Raw genomic sequence first — 12,895 nt, forward strand, 5'->3', positions numbered from 1 at the left:
CGAGCTACGCGCTCGAGAGACTTGAACCTCAGTACTGAAATAAATAGGACATGCTGGAGGGACAGATTCATAACCCAGAGGCTCCCTTCACTCTGGAATAAAATCCCAGTCCAGGTTAGGCAGAGTCCCTCATTGACTCTCTTCAAGAGGAATCTTGATGAGTGGATGGGAGATCGTATGTTTACCCCGGGTATTACTTCTGTGTTACTGTTAGACAGAGGCACAGTATACTAACCTCGAAAAAGGGCATAGCAAAATAAATTTAAAATGGGTGGCGAAAGCCAAACACATTCTGGCTAGGCTTATAAATGCCCTAGGGCAGATAGCTTAGTATGAACCTATGAACCTATAATGACTGCAACAGTGAAACACAATGAACATCTGTACTATGTTCATCGTGTTTCACTGTTGCAGTCACTACAATTGGGTTGAATACCAAAGCTAAGGTTGGGAGGCTGGTGCTAAATAGGATTAGGAGAGGCTATGAGGCCCTACAGAACTGCAGTGGCAAAGCCTGCCCTGGACTTAGAGTAGAGAGGTAAGTGATAGTGCTTTGTAAAAGTATGCACTGAACTCCAAGTTGCAGCCTCTAAGATGTCTTTGGTTGGTACTCCTCTGAGGAAGGCTGCTGAAGTGGCTGCTGCTCTGGTTGAATGTGGCCTAATGCCCTTAGGCACTGATTTGCCATGCTGTGAATAGCAGAAATGAATGCAGTGGCCTATCCACTTTGAAATAGTCTGTTTTGAGATAGGCTTTCCTTGTGATCCTGCAGCATATGCTACTAGAAATTGTCCAGCCTTTCTGAAAGCTTTGGTTCTGTCCAAGCAGAAGCATAGCTGCCTGTGAATGTCCAAAGAATGCAGAAGTCTCTCACCCTTATTCTGTGGGTTTGGATAAAAAGTAGGCAAATTAATTGTTTGGTTAAGGGCCACACTCGACACTACCTTAGGCACAAATGTAGGGTTTGTCCTTAAAGAAACCCTGTCAGGATGCAAAATGATAAAAGGTTCCACAGCCATGAGTGCCTGTAACTTTGAGACTCATCTAGCGGAGGTAATTGCTAGGAGCAGAGCTGCTTTCCAGGATAAGAATTTTATACCAGCTGCAGAGGCTGGCTCAAACGAAGGCAGTGTGAGTTTTTCCAAGACATAGTTGAGGTCCCACGCAGGTACTGGTGCTCTCCTTGGAAGTCTTATGTTTTTGGCACCTCTGAGGTACTGCCTTAGTAATGGATGAAAAAAAATAGGTGGTTCTGTATTGTAATGAGCTGAAATGGCAGAGGTATGAATTTTAATTGATGAAAAGGAAAGGCCTTTATCCAGCATCTCAGTTAAGTATTGCAAAATCTGAGGAATATTTGGAACAGTCGTGTCAATACCTTGTGCCTGGTTCCAAGCACAGAATCTCTTCCATTTTTCTACATAAGATTTTCTGGTTCTAGGCCTTCGGGCCTCCAAAATAACATCCATCACTGCTTTAGAGAGAGGTGTGTCTTGAATGGCTACATTATTCGCCATGCTGCCAGGTTTAAGGTCCTGACTTGGCTGTGCAGTATCATACTGTCTTGTTGGGTCAATAAGTGAGGAATTTGAGGCAATGTCCAAGCTGGGCATTGAGACAAGCTCTTTAGGATTGGGCATCAGTGCTGGTGGGGCCAGTCTGGGGCAATCAGTACCATTTTTGGCTTCTCTTGTCTGACCTTGAGCTCCACCTTGGGGAGGAGAGGCAGAGGAGGAAAGGCATATACTGTAAGGGTTTTTCCAGTTGAAAGATAGAGCATCCACTTTCCATGCTTGCTTGTGATAAGTCCTTGTGAGAATCTCTGTAGTTGGCAGTCGTGAGGGGAGGCAAATAGGTCTATGTCCGGGCACCCCCAGTTCCTTGTTATCATGCTGAAGACTTGTGGATCCAATTTCCACTCGTGTGGATCCATTATGTTTCTACTTAGTTCGTCTGCCAGAGTAATTATCCTTCCTGGCAGGAATTGTGCTTGCAGATGTACTTGGTAAGTCAGTGCTGTGTCCCACAAGTTCATGGCTAGTCTGAGAGGGGGTAGGAATGTGTGGCCCCTGCTTGTTTATGTACCACATGACTGTAGCATTGTCCATCTTTATCAGTAGTTTTTCCTGGATACAGTAAATCCTTGAAGGCTGTCAGGGCATTCTGAACAGCTAGCATCTCTTTTTGATTGATATGTAGATGCATTTGACTTGCGGACCATGTGCCCTGAATACATCTTCCTGCCATATGGGCCCCCCAGGCATAATCTGATGCATCTATTGTCAATGTCTGCCTGGCTGTGGGTAAGGTGAATGGCTGTCTCATGTTGAAGTGAAATGCTTTTGCCCACCATCGAAACTCCTGTTGCAGGCAGGGAATGAGGGTAATTATTGTTTCCAGGCTGTGGCAATGTTGAGTCCAAATACTTTTTAGATACCATTGAGGTTTCCTCATATGCAGTCTTGCATATGGAATTAGTAGTATGCAGGATGCCATGAAGTCCAAAGCCTGCAGAATTTTTCTTGCAGATAACTGGGTCTTTGTTGCCAACATTTTGAAATAAGTAGTCAGTAGTCTGTGTTTGTCTGGCGTGACATAAGCCATCTGGGCAGTTGTATTTAAGCTTCCACCCAGGAATATTATCTCTTGAGAGGGTACGAGTTATGATTTATTTTCGTTTACTCTGTACCCTAGATCTGTTAGTAATCTTTTTACAAACGCCAGATGCTGCAGTAGGATGTCCTTGTTCTCTGCTTGAATAAGGCAGTCGTCCCAGTAAGGATATATCTGCATTCCTCTTTGTCTACAAAATGCAATTACTGGTGCTAGGCATTTTGTGAAGACCCTGGGCGGGTAGATAAGCCAAAGGGCAGTGCAGAGAATTGGTAGTGCATTGAGCCAGCTATAAATCTGAGGTATCTTCTGCATGACTGCCTGATTGGGACATGCAGGTATGTCTCTTTTAGGTCTAAAGTCACAAGCCAAGCTTTCTTGCCCAGCATGGGCAGAAGCTGCTGCAGAGTTAACATTTTGAATTTTGGAATATGCAGGTATGTGTTTAGAATAGACAGGTCCAGTATTGGTCTTCAGGCTTTGTCCTTTGTGGGTACCAAGAATAGCCTTGAGTAAAATCCTTGCCCCTGCTCTTGTTGTGGTACTTGCTGAATGGCTCTCATGTCCATGAGGGATAAAACATGTTTTTTTGCCTCTGCCCACTGATTGTGTGGCAGGTCTGGCATACCGTTTGGCCTTGGCAGGGTGTGAAAGTGGAACCTGTAGCCTTGAGATACGATATTTAAGACCCATTTGTCCTGGGTGATCATGTGCTAATTTTGTGAAAAAAGTGCTAGTTTTCCCCCCAAAGGAGCTGCCAGAAGATAAGTGCTTGGGGATGGCAGGGGGAAGTCATTGAGACCGTTTCCTGTATGGCTGTGAGTATTCCTCTCCACTTTTGGAGGTAGAAACACCCCATTGTTTAGGCCTGTATGAGCCTTGGGGCTGTGATCTGCCTCTTTGTGGCCTGTCTGACACTGGAAAGGACCAATTCTTTGTAGGCCAGTTCCTGCCAAATTTGGGAGGCTGTACCTGCAAGAAATCCTTCACTATACACCAAGAAACTTTGGGCCATTTGGAAAAGAAGCAACAAAGGAAGTGGAAAATATAAAAAAAAAATTAGAGATTTTTGAAAGGTATAAAAAAATTTAACATGGACCATGGTTATTACTGCTTGCTGTAACTCATTCTAAGCCTTTTGGTTTAAACACTTGGGCTTCGGACCAGTTAGTTGTTTTGCACTGGGAGGGTTTGTGGTCTGCACTGTTGTGGCAGAACAGGTAGCTTACATCCTTCTAGGTTGAGAACTGCTGATTGAGGGCTCAGTGTCTGTTATTCTAAAAGTGTATTAATTCTGGTTTAAGCACTTGGGCTTTCAAGCCAGTTATTTTACATTAAGAGGGTTCGTGGTCTGCACTCTTGTGGGAGGAGAGGCTGGACTCTGCCCTTCTGAGCTGGGAATTTCTGGTTAAAGGCTTATAGTGCATGCATATCTGAACTGTTTCTTACTGAAGTTGGTGCCTTGTTTGCTGTGGCATAGACTGGATTCGGGCCTGCTGGATCTAGCTTTGTTTGTGTAACTTGAGCACTAATCAGACATTCTCTAAAGTATTGCATAGAATAGAAAGTACGAATCGTCCCAGCAAAGAAAGGGGATGATGGTGGGTGGGTAACCTGGACTGCAACAGTGAATAACATTAGAACATCTACATTTTATGGTAGGTACACAACTTGTACTATGTTAAGAGCTGTTTCACTGTTATGCAGTCATTACCAGTTGAATCCCAAAGCTGAGGTTGGGCATTTGGGTCTAAATAATAGAGATTAGGAGAAGGCTATGAGGCCCTGCAGAACTGCAGTGGCAAAAAGCCTACTCTGTGGATTTAGAGTAAAGAGGTAAGTGGTAGTGCTTGGTAAAAGTGTGCACTGAAGTCCAAGTTGTAGCCTCCAAAATATCCTTGGTTGGTACTCCTCTGAGGAAGGCTGCTGCCCTGGTCGAATGTGGCCTAATGCCCTTAGGCACTGATTTGCCATGTTGTGAATAGCAAAAACGAATGCAGTGTCCTATCCATTTTGAAACAGTCTGCTTTGAGATAGCCTTTCCTTGTGATCCTGCAGCATATGCCACTAAAAGTTGCTCAGTCTTTCTGAAAGCTTTAGTTTTGTCCAAGTAGAAGTGTAGCTGTCTGTGTATGTCCAAAGAATGCAGAAGTCTCTCACCTTTATTCTGGGGATTTGGATAAAAAGCAGGCAAATGAATGGTTTGATTAAGAGCCACACTGGATACTACCTTTGGCATAAATGTTGGGCTTGTCCTTAGAGAAACCCTGTCTGGATGGAAAATGATAAAAGGTTCCACAGCCATTAATACCTGTAACTCTGAGACTCTTCTTGCTGAAGTTATTGTTAGGAGCAGAGCTGTTTTTCCATGATAAGAATTTTATCTCGCCTGTATTGGCTGGCTCAAAAGGAGGCAAGGTGAGCTTTTCCAAGACAAAATTGAGGTCCCATGTAGGTATCGGTGCTCTCCTTGGGGGTCTTATGTTTGTGGCTCCTTTGAGGTACTACCTTAGCAGTGGATGTGAAAAAATACGTGGTTCCGTATTGTAATGAGCTGAAATGGCAGAGGCAGCTTTGTTTCACTTACTGAAATGGCAGAGGCATGGATCTTAATTGATGAGAAGGATAGGCCTTTGTCCAGCTGCATGCAATAAATCCTGCATTTCCTTGTTTTCAGGACATTCAGAGTTTGTCAGCGTTTTCTGTTTTAGCAGAGACATTAGGTATTGCTGATATTTAAGCATATGAAACTGGCAATTTAAAGCCCTTACAGCCAAAGTAGCAGAGGTGTAAACTTTTTTCCCCTATCTGTCCAGAGCTCTAGAATCCCTATCAGAGGGGAATGGGTTTTTTGCAGTTAAAGCCTTGACCCCTTTGGGACCCTGAGATATAGTTTCTGGGTCAGCAGCAGGGTTTTTATATAGAAATGTATGTGAATCCGGAACCCTGTAGTACCTATCTGGCTTAACTGGTGCAGGGGGTAAAGAGTCAGGAGACAGACTGGACTCTGAAAATACATCATCTACAATGTCTAGTACAGGCGGAATAGCAAGAGGTCTGTGTAGAGGCAATAAAAGAAAATCTCTGAGCCTTTTCTTAGATTCTGAATATTCTTGGCTCTCCAAGTAAAAATGCTCCCTCATGGTGAGGAGAGGCTGAAGGGATAGATTCTTCAGCATCAAAGTCCTCATAGGGAGGAAGAGAGTATTCCTGTTTTGAAGAGGAGTCAGAAGAAATGGAAACCTGATCAGAGGAATCGTATTCAGCGTCTTGCCTAGGTCTTTTATCAGGAGGGGGATGGGAACCCCTGATCAAAGTAATTAGGTCTTTGGCCATTTTTGAGCATCTGTTTCTTAGGCATAGAAGTCTGTCCAGGAGAATGCTGTCCTTGTTTCTTTGTCTTTAAGGCTGTTTTAGTCTTTGTCTTGGATGCAGAGGTTGGCTTGATATAAAGCTGTGTAGGTCTGAAGACATGCTCAGAAGCCGATGCCTGCTCAACGGCTCTGGATCCATCTGAGGCATTAGTTTCCGAAGGCCCAAATACCTTGAGTATACAGAGGCCTAGTTGTCTCCACGTGGGAGTCGGAGGCAGCCTGTGGTTCTGAGGTAGTAGGTGTCAGGGGCTGCGAAAGTGCCTCACTGAGAACCGGCAACTGGCCTATAAGAGACTTCTTCATCGGTTTTGGACCTCGGATGCCTGTCCTTTTTCTTTTTCCTTGCGCTTTTTATGAACTCCGGTCATCGGCTGTTCTGACGGCATTATATAGTTAAACCTTTGGCCAAAGTAATGAAATGCAAAATCGTGCCGACGTTTAATAGTGCGTTGGTTAAATCTAGCACAAAACCGACAACTAGCAACGTCGTGGTCAGGGCCTAGGCAAGGAATACAGTAAGAATGAAAATCCTTATGAGGTATTTGCTTCCCACAAGAAATACAATTGTTAACTTTTTCTGACATCGGTCTGGAGCAAGAAAAAAAGTTTCCCCAGCGGGTACTTTCGCTTACTGAAGACTTGGATCTGACATTCAATTTGAAAATCTCAGAATCGGCTGACCGGCACCGAGAACTGCTTTGCTTTGGGCGCGGCAGAAGAAAGACTGAAGAAAATGGCGTCGGCTGCATCTTATATACCCCTGCTGCCCTGGCGTCGGGAAGAAGCGACAGCAACAGATGCGGACCAGGACTTTGGAATTCAGGCCGACTGCAGGTGACCTGCCAGCAGGATAACCCAAGTACGTGAAGCTGCAACAGTGAAACATGATGAACATCTGCACTATGTTCATGCGTGTTTCACTGTTGCAATCACCAAACTCACAATTGTTGAATCTAAAGCTAAGGTTGGGAGGCTGGTGCTAAATAGGATTAGGAGAGGCTATGAGGCCCTGCAGAACAGCAGTGGCAAAGCCTGCCCTGGACTTAGAGTAGAGAGGTAAGTGATAGTGCTTTATAAAAGTATGCACCGAACTCCAAGTTGCAGCCTCTAAGATGTCTTTGGTTGGTACTCCTCTGAGGAAGGCTGCTGAAGTGGCTGCTGTTCTGGTTGAATGTGGCCTAATGCCCTTAGGCACTGATTTGCCATGCTGTGAATAGCAGAAACGAATGCAGTGGCCTATCCACTTTGAAATAGTCTGTTTTGAGATAGGCTTTCCTTGTGATCCTGCAGCATATGCTACTAGAAGTTGTCCAGTCTTTCTGAAAGCTTTGGTTCTGTCCAAGCAGAAGCGTAGCTGCCTGTGAATGTCCAAAGAATGCAGAAGTCTCTCACCCTTATTCTGTGGGTTTGGATAAAAAGTAGGCAAATTAATTGTTTGGTTAAGGGCCACACTCGACACTACCTTAGGCACAAATGTAGGGTTTGTCCTTAAAGAAATCCTGTCAGGATGGAAAATGATAAAAGGTTCCACAGCCATGAGTGCCTGTAACTTTGAGACTCATCTAGCGGAGGTAATTGCTAGGAGCAGAGCTGTTTTCCAGGATAAGAATTTTACACCAGCTGCAGAGGCTGGCTCAAACGAAGGCAGTGTGATTTTTTCCAAGACATAGTTGAGGTCCCACGCAGGTACTGGTGCTCTCCTTGGAAGTCTTATGTTTTTGGCACCTCTGAGGTACTGCCTTAGTAATGGATGAGAAAAAATAGGTGGTTCTGTATTGTAATGAGCTGAAATGGCAGAGGTATGAATTTTAATTGATGAAAAGGAAAGGCCTTTATCCAGCATCTCAGTTAAGTATTGCAAAATCTGAGGAATATTTGGAACAGTCGTGTCAATACCTTGTGCCTGGTTCCAAGCACAGAATCTCTTCCATTTTTCTACATAAGATTTTCTGGTTCTAGGCCTTCGGGCCTCCAAAATAACATCCATCACTGCTTTAGAGAGAGGTGTGTCTTGAATGGCTACATTATTCGTCATGCTGCCAGGTTTAAGGTCCTGAGTTGGCTGTGCAGTATTATACTGTCTTGTTGGGTCAATAAGTGAGGAATTTGAGGCAATGTCCAAGCTGGGCATTGAGACAAGCTCTTTAAGATTGGGTATCAGTGCTGGTGGGGCCAGTCTGGGGCAATCAGTACCATTTTTGGCTTCTCTTGTCTGACCTTGAGTTCCACCTTGGGGAGGAGAGGCAGAGGAGAAAAGGCATATACTGTAAGGGTTTTTCCAGTTAGAGCATCCACTTTCCATGCTTGCTTGTGATAAGTCCTTGTGCAGAATCTCTGTAGTTGGCAGTTGTGAGGGGAGGCAAATAGGTCTATGTCCGGGCACCCCCAGTTCCTTGTTATCATGCTGAAGACTTGTGGATCCAATTTCCACTCGTGGGGATCCATTATGTTTCTGCTTAGTTTGTCTGCCAGAGTAATTATCCTTCCTGGCAGGAATTGTGCTTGCAGATGTACTTGGTAATTCAGTGCTGTGTCCCACAAGTTCATGGCTAGTCTGCAGAGGGGGTAGGAATGCGTGCCCCCCTGCTTGTTTATGTACCACATGACTGTAGCATTGTCCATCTTTATCAGTAGTTTTTCCTGGATACAGTAAATCCTTGAAGGCTGTCAGGGCATTTTGAACAGCTAGCATCTCTTTTTGATTGATATGTAGATGCATTTGACTTGCTGACCATGTGCCCTGAATACATCTTCCTGCCATATGGGCCCCCCAGGCATAATCTGATGCATCTGTTGTCAATGTCTGCCTGGCTGTGGGTAAGGTGAATGGCTGTCCCGTGTTGAGGTGAAAGGCTTTTGCTCACCATCGAAACTCCTGTTGCAGGCAGGGAATGAGGGTAATTATTGTTTCCAGGCTGTGGCAATGTTGAGTCCAAATACTTTTTAGATACCATTGAAGTTTCCTCATATGCAGTCTTGTATATGGAATTAGTAGTATGCAGGATGCCATGAAGCCCAAAGCCTGCAGAATTTTTCTTGCAGATAACTGGGTCTTTGTTGCCAACATTTTGAAATAAGTAGTCAGTAGTCTGTGTTTGTCTGGCGTGAGATAAGACATCTGGGCAGTTGTATTTAAGCTTGCACCCAGGAATATTATCTCTTGACAGGGTACGAGTTATTATTTATTTTCGTTTACTCTGTACCCTAGACCTGTTAGTAATCTTTTTATAAATGCCAGATGCTGTAGTAGGATGTCCTTGTTCTCTGCTTGAATAAGGCAGTGTCCCAATAAGATATATTTGTATTCCTCTTTGTCTGCAAAATGCAATTACTGGTGCTAGGCATTTGTAGAGACCCTGGGCTTGATAGATAGAAGTCAAAAGGCAGTGCAGAGAATTGGTAGTGCATTGAGCCAGCTATAAATCTGAGGTATCTTCTGCATGATTGTCTGATTGGGACATGCAGGTATGTCTCTTTTAGGTCTAAAGTCACAAGCCAAGCTTTTTTGCCCAGCATGGGCAGAAGCTGCTGCAGAGTTAACATTTTGAATTTTGGAATATCCAGGTATGTGTTTAGAATAGACAGGTCCAGTATTGGTCTTCAGGCTTTGTCCTTTGTGGGTACCAAGAATAGCCTTGAATAAAATCCTTGCCCCTGCTCTTGCTGTGGTACTTGCTGAATGGCTCTCATGTCCATGAGGGATAAAACTTGTTTTTTTGCCTCTGCCCATTGATTGTGTGGCAGGTCTGGCATACCGTTTGGCCTTGGCAGGGTGTGAAAGTGGAACCTGTAGCCTTGACATACGATATTTAAGACCCATTTGTCCTGGGTGATCATGTGCTAATTTTGTGAAAAAAGTGCTAGTTTTCCCCCCAAAGGAGCTGCCAGAAGATAAGTGCTTGGTGATGGCAGGGGGAAGTCAATGAGACTGTTTCCTGTATGGCTGTGAGTATTCCTCTCCACTTTTGGAGGTAGAAGCACCCCATTGTTTAGGCCTGTATGAGCCTTGGGGCTGTGATCTGCCTCTTTGTGGCCTGTCTGACACTGGAAAGGACCAATTCTTTGTAGGCCAGTTCCTGCCAAATTTGGGAGTATGTACCTGCAAGAAATCCTTCACTATACACCAAGAAACTTTGGGCCATTTGGAAAAGAAGCAACAAAGGAAGTGGAAAATATAAAAAAAAAATTTTAGAGATTTTTGAACGGTATAAAAAAAATTAACATGGACCATGGGGAAAGAAGACAGAGATCTGATATAGTGCAATATTTATGCAAAAGAAAAAGCCAAACCAATTAATACAAAAGTAGTAGCTCCAAAAACAGTGGAAGAGAAATATAGATAAAGGCACCTAGATATGTAAATTTCACAATACAAAAAATAAGAACACAAAGGGGAACACAGAACAGATCATCAGTAAAGCAAAAGTTAAACAAAAAAATCTGAAGTCATGGAATGCCTGCAAAGTGAAGGACTAAGTGTAGAAAGTCTAATACAGATACTGTCACGGTGTGATGGAACAGAGAGTCCCAAAAGTAAGGAGAAACAAGTGGACTGGGAGACATATGAAGAATACAGACATGGGAAAGAAAGAGAGATTTAATTGTTTGTGTCTTTCGGCTTTTCCCAGTTAGGGGTCGCCACAGCAGAACACCGGTCCGCTAATGATTGGCAGTAGATTTTTACGTACTGGCTTGCAGGGCCTAACGCACAACCTTCAGCGAAGGGACACCCATTCACGCATGCCGCCACACAGGAGACGCCAGATTTAATATGGTGCAATTTTATGCAAAGTAGAAAGCAAAATGAATCAATCTAAATAAAGCATAATCAAAGATATTTGAAAATAAATACAGGCAAAGGCATCTGGATATGGAACATTTCACATAAAAAATAAGAAAACAAAGGGGGAAAGTAGGAAAGAGGATTAGCAATGGAGAATTTAAGGAAACAGAAATTGAATTTATGGATTACCTACAAACTTAAGGATTTAGTGAAAATAATCCAACTCTAGTAACATCACAGCATGAAGGAACAATTAGACCCCATATTAAGGAGAAACAGGTGGAACAGGAAGCATCTGATCATTTGCCACATGAGAATACTATGGAGCCTTCACAAGCATTACAAAAGTTCACCTGGATTTGCGCAGAAAGGAAAAGAAGAAACAGCGGCAACTCGGGCACAGTCAATGTTGTGGAGTGATAGGCCAGTGAGTTCCCATATGAAAGAGCAATGGATGACGCAGGATGCAGCTGAAGCGGGTACATCAAAGGAAGATGTTCTGGAACTTTCTGAAAAATGCCCATAGAAATGGAGAACAAAGAATATGCCCTCAGTTTAGAAGAAAAATCATCCAAGGTACTAGTTGCTTGATTTAAAAGAGATGGATAGACATATTAAGACGGATGAAAGAAGCAAATTACAGAAAATCAGTAAGACAAAAGGACAAATTATTATCCTAGGGATAAAAGAAATCAAAGGGGATATTCCAGGACGACTCTCTCACAGCTGCTCTTTTTTTTTGCCCCTTAACCCATTAAGCTGTCTACTTAACAGATCATGTCATGGTTACAATTTGGCTCCCAGAAAACAACAAAACTGTGAAGGCCTCTCATCTTCTTTTTGTGGATGATTTAAAACTGTTCATTGGATGAGGAGCTGAAAGAACAACTGCAAGTTGTCAAAACTTTCTCAGATGATTTAAGAATGTTATCTGGTCTTGATAAATGAGAAAAAGTAACATTTAAAGCAGAAAAGCTTCAGTACCAAGAAAATATACATCTGGGACAGAAATGTGATACAAAGGAACTTAAGCAGGAGAGAGGGTATATATATTTGGAAACTGATAAACTATCGACAGTAAACCATGAACAAATGCAAACAATACTCAGTATGGTATATTTTAGAAGACTAAAATGAATACTGAAAACAGCCCTAACATCTGGGAACAAAGTGCAAGCTATAAACCAATTTGCTCTTCCTGTTCTAACTTGCAGTTTAGGGCTGACTGACTGGCCCCAAAACATACTGGATCAGAAAACAAGAAAAATGCTTCACGCTTATCAAATGATATATAAAAATCAGTGTACACCAAGATTATATAACCCTGTTCTGAAGGAGATATGGGCATCCTCAAAACAGATTACATGTATAGATGTCCAATCGTAGGACTGCATACATATCTGCTGACTTCAACAGCTCCAAACACAGTGAGTGTTTTAAAACATGAGGTAAACAAGCCTAGGATGACTTCCCTGCTTAGTTTAGCAGAAGGTTAGTACTGACAGCCCAGGATAGTGGACTACATACACGCTGGTCTACAAAGTTCACTAACCATGTTGGAGAAACAGACAAATGCATGTTTTGTTAAACAGAACTGTAAACAGTCACACCTTGTTGCTGGGTGACATGCAATAATGGCAGAGGGCCTGTATACTGAAAGGCATAATAATGTAGCAAGACCGCTGTCTTGGGGATCATACAAACATTATACTATTGAAGTAGCTGAGAAGCATTGGAAACATAAGCCAAAAGCATTATAGAGAATGATGAAGTTTATATCACATGGGATCACTTATCACCAACAGTTTAAAAAATTGATGTGAGAAAACCAGATATAGTAGCCCATGAAAAGAAGGCAAAGGTAACATTGATCACGGAAATTGCTGCACTCATATACACACACTCATACACACACACACTCATACACACTCTCTCTCTCGCGCACACACTGTCGCGCACACTCTCTCACGTGCACACACTCTCTCGCACACACACACACTTGCTCTCACACACACACACATTATTGCTCTCACACACTCTCGCACTCACACACACTCTCTCGCCACAGCTTCACACCTCTCGCTCACACGCACACACACTCTCGCTCTCGTGTGCATGCAATCAC

At 43.2% G+C, this 12,895-nt stretch overlaps 1 protein-coding gene across 2 annotated transcripts in view; it reads right to left on the bottom strand.

Annotated features, from left to right (window-relative positions):
• Nucleotides 1-12,895, bottom strand: part of TDRD3 (tudor domain containing 3) — a 1,563,842-nt gene that overhangs the window by 791,368 nt on the left and 759,579 nt on the right. The window lies entirely within an intron of this gene.

The sequence above is a fragment of the Protopterus annectens genome, chromosome 5.part1 (genome assembly GCF_019279795.1).
Source record: "Protopterus annectens isolate FY-2018-M chromosome 5.part1, PAN1.0, whole genome shotgun sequence".
NCBI lineage: Eukaryota > Metazoa > Chordata > Ceratodontiformes > Protopteridae > Protopterus > Protopterus annectens.